The following is a 4699-nucleotide window of genomic DNA, read 5'->3' on the forward strand; positions in this document are numbered from 1 at the left end:
GTCAGCTCCCCTGCGCAGTGCTTCAGAACCCGCCCTGGTACTCCGTCAGGTCCGGTGGCCTTGTTGGGGTTGATGTGCTGCAGGGTCCGTCTCATGTCGTGGGGGCTCAGAGTCAGCACCGGTGGTGAGGGTCCCTGCTGTGCCCGTATGTTGTCACTGCTGTCGGCGCAATCAAACCTGGCAAAAAAACAGTTTAGGTCGTCAGGGAGGGATGAGCTTTGTGCGTGTGTGGAGCTGTTGTAGCCGGTGATGGTTCTGATGCCCTGCCACACGCGTCGAGAGTCTGAGCTGTTAACATGCTCCTCGATACCCTTCGTGTAGCGGTGCTTTGCTTCCCTGATGCCCTTCCTCAGACTGGATCTTGCTGTTCTGTAGGCCTCTGCATCACCTGAGTGGAAAGCTGCATCCCGGGCCTTCAGCAGACCAGTTACAGCGCCATTCATCCATGGCTTATGGTTGGGGAGTGTCAGTATTGTCCTCTGTGTGGTGACACTGTTCATACAGAAGGTGATGTCATCCAATACTGATGAGCTGTAGGTGTTGAGGTCCGTGTGGTTGTTGTGAGTGGCAGCCTGTTTAAAGATGTCCCTATCAGTGTACTCAAAGCAGTTCTGTAGCCTGTCCATGGCTCCTTCTGGCCAGACCATGATGGTGCGAACTGTTGGCTTTGTCCTTGCAATGAGGGGTCTGTATGCAGGTGTTAAGTACAGACTGATGTGATCGGATCGGCCAAGATGGGGGCAGGGGGACGCTTTGTAGCCCTTGGCAATGTTGCAGTAGACCTGGTCCAAGATATTGTTTCCTCTGGTCGGAAAATCAATAAACTGGTGAAATGTTGGCATTACAGTCTTCAGCTTGGCGTGATTGAAGTCTCCTGCTATTAAAAACACGCCGTCTGGGTGGTTGTTTTTCAGCTGGTGGATAGCATCATGCAGACTAGCCAGTGCTAGCTTAGCGTTAGCTTGCGGTGGTATGTAAACAGCAGTGAGGAACACCACTGTAAACATACTATAGGCCGTCTTTACTACTCTATCTACTTGTGTTGCCAATTTCAGGGTTGTGGACTGGATCCCCAGATGCCTCTGTAGATCTATACTGTTTGGGGTCTTGTCATTAATTGTACATTTTCCTCTTACATTAGACCTTCCAAGATGCAACACTTGCTCAGATTAAACCATCTGCCATTTCTCTGCCCATTTCAGTAGCTTGTCTATCCCCGCTGCATCCTTCCATTCAATCCACAAGTCCAGGACTCTTGGATCCTTCTCTCCAGAGTTGCTGCCTGTCCCGCTGAGTTACTCCAGCATTTTGTGTCTATCTTCTGTTTAAAGCAGCATCTGCAGTTCCTTCCGACACAAAAGCGTGACAGGCTTGTTTGGGCCACTCGGCATTGACAAGCCGAGTTGGGGGGGCTGTTTGCGTGCTGCATAACTCTATGTCTGTGACCCCGTGACCCGGTGTTTTTACAACAATTCAGCATGTCCTTTTAGAGCCATTTTTCAGGGACTGTTTGTACTTTTTCATGATACGTCAAACACATACTTCAGAAATTTGCAATAACATAAAATTATGGTATGACACTAATATGGAAGAAAGATATTGCCTAAATTTATCATGCAGTTTTTCACAATGAGATAGCTATTAAACACAAAGGTAGACAAATGTGCTGGGGAAACTCAGCGGTGAGGCAGCATCTATGGAGAAAAGGAATAGGTGACGTTTCGGGTCGAGACCCTTCTTCAGACTGATGTCGGGGGGTGGGGGGGTGGTGAGGGAGGGGGGGCGGGAAAAACACACTCTTTTGATTGCTACTTTTTTTGTCCAGCAATCTGCCACTGCTTAAAACTATCTTTCAATATAGAGACATGTGGGAAAAGTGCCATTCGTTACGCCAACGCTCCAGAGAACCAAAGCCAAACATTGAGAAGCTCCATCATCGTTCAAACTGCAGATGCTGGTTTAAACCGAAGATAGACACAAAAAGCTGGAGTAACTCAGCGGGACAGGCGGCATCTCCGGAGAGAAGGAATGGGTGACGTTCTGGGTCGAGACCCTTCTTCAGTCCTTGGTTTCTGGGTCAGGATTATGTGCAATCCATTCTTTATTAGCCACAGGCGCAGAACGAGGATATTCAGACTTTGACTCACGTCGATAACAATGATGACTTCTGCACCTCCGGTGGAACTTCAAGTACAGTTGTGTTCGTTGATGATTATCTCAACCCAACCGTGCTCCAAAAGCAATATAGTTTTGCTGTGAAGGCTGAAGGAATACAGAAAACCGCACTGAAAAATATTTGTAAATTCATCATTGGGGCAGAATCAATGTTATAATGCCAATAGTTTACCTCGATGTAGTAAGTCAGAGAGTCACAGAGGGTGGAAGTAGACACATCAGCCCCTCTTGCCCACACTGATGAACATGCCCCATCTACACCAGTCCCACCTGCCTATGTTTGGCCCATATTCCTCTAAACCTATCCCATACATGTATCAGATTTTTAAAACATTGCAATAGTACCTGCCTCAACTTCCTCCTCCGGCAGCTCGTTCCATATACCTATCACCCTTTGTGTAAGAAATTATCCCTCAGGTTCCTATTAAACCTTTCAACACTCACCTTAACCCTACGTCCTCTGGTTCTTGATTCCCCTACTTTGTGCATTTCCACGTATTATCTTATACACCTCTTTGTAAGATCACCCTCATCCTCCTGCACACCAAGGAATACATTTCTAGGCTGGTCAACCTCACCTTATAACTCAGGCCATTGACACCTGGCAACATTTCAGGTTAAGAAAAGCGGAAGTACAACGGGACCAGGGTGTCCTTGTACATCAGTCACTTGAAAGTAAGCATGCAGGTACAGCAGGCAGTGAAGAAAGCTAATGGCATGTTGGCCTTCATAACGAGAGGAGTTGAGTATAAGAGCAAAGAGGTCCTTCTGCAGTCGTGCAGGGCCCTAGTGAGACCACACCTGGAGTATTGAGTGCAGTTTTGGTCTAATTTGAGGAAGGACATTCTTGCTATTGAGGGTTCACAAGGTTAATTCTCGGGATGGCGAGACTATCATATGATGAAAGAATGGAGCGACTGGGCTTGTATACACAGTAATTTAGACGGATGAGAGGGTTTCTGATAGAAACATTTAAAATTATTAAGAGATTGGACACGCTACAGGAAACATGTTCCCGATGTTGGGGGAGTCCTGAACCAGAGGCCACAGTTTAAGAATAAGGGGTAAGCCATTTAGAACTGAGATGAGGAAAAACTTTTTCACCCTAAGAGTTGTGAATCTGCGGAATTCTTTGCCACAGATGGCAGTGGAGGTTGATTCACATGATGCATTCAAAAGATAGAGCTCTTGGGCCTAATGGAATCAAGGGATATGGGGAGAAGACAGGAATGGGGTACTGATTGTGGATGATCAGCCATGATCACATTGAATGGCGGTGCTGGATTGAAGGGCCAAAAAGCCTACTCCTGCACCTATTTTCTATGTATCTATGTATGTATCTCCAGAAGACCTCACATGGTCCACAAACACCGCCGCGCTGGTCAAGAAGGCACAGCAACGACTGTTCTTCCTGAGGACATTAAAAAAGACTGGTCTGCCCCAACAGCTGCTGACAACGTTCTACCGCTGCACCACAGAGAGCATACTAACGTATGGCATCTCTGTGTGGTATCTCAGCTGCACGGAGGCGGAGAGGAGAGCTCTTCAGCGCGTCGTCCACAGAGCGCAGCGGATCATCGGGACAGAGCTACCAGCCTTGGAGGGCATCTACCACACGCGGTGCCTCAGGAAGGCCCTCAGCTTCCATAAGGACTCATCACACCCCTGCCACGGTCTGTTTCAACTACTTCCCTCCGGCAGACGTTACAAGGCCTTCTACGCCCGAACCTCCAGACTCAGGAACAGTTTTATCCCAAGAGCAATTGCGGCTCTGAACCGGCCCTAATGAGTGCCCCCCCCCACCCACTCCCTTTGGACAGTCTCCCTCAGATGATCACGTCAATCAATTCAGCTTGTTTATTTATGTATTGTATTTATTTACCTTTCTTGTACATCAGTGGAGCTGCATACTAAATCTCGTTGCACTGACGTGCAATGACAATAAAAGATATATTATTATTATTATTATTATTATTATCTTGAACTGAACGTTATTTCCTTTCTTTTGGATCCGCCCACTGTGGATGGCATGATGTTATTCATGTGTCATCTTTCCGCTGACTGGATAGCACGCAACAAAAAATGCTTTGCATTGTACTGCGATACATGTGACAATAAACTAAACTAAACAAAGCTCGAAATCAAGCTGCATTACTTCTTACGAGGGCAGAGGACTAAAAAACAGGAAGATATCAAGAAACATCTCAAAGGAGCAGAAAGATGCAGAAAGGCTGAGGTGTGGGAAGAGAACCCAAGAGCTTGGGCCCCTGGCTGATGAAGGCAATAATATCGCTGAATGAATTTTGCATTGCAAACAATTATATTAATAAAAACAAAGGAGGCAGTCACGGTGGCGCAGCGGTAGAGTTGCTGCCTTACAGTGCTTGCAGCGCCGGAGACCCGGGTTCAATCCTGACTATGTGCGATACCTGTAAGGAGTTTGTACCTTCTCCTGTGATCCGCGTGGGTTGTCTCCAAGATCTTCGGTTTCCTCCCACACTCCAAAGACGTACAGGTTTGATGG

Source organism: Amblyraja radiata, chromosome 3, assembly GCF_010909765.2.
Source record: "Amblyraja radiata isolate CabotCenter1 chromosome 3, sAmbRad1.1.pri, whole genome shotgun sequence".
In the NCBI taxonomy this organism is placed as follows: Eukaryota; Metazoa; Chordata; class Chondrichthyes; order Rajiformes; family Rajidae; genus Amblyraja; species Amblyraja radiata.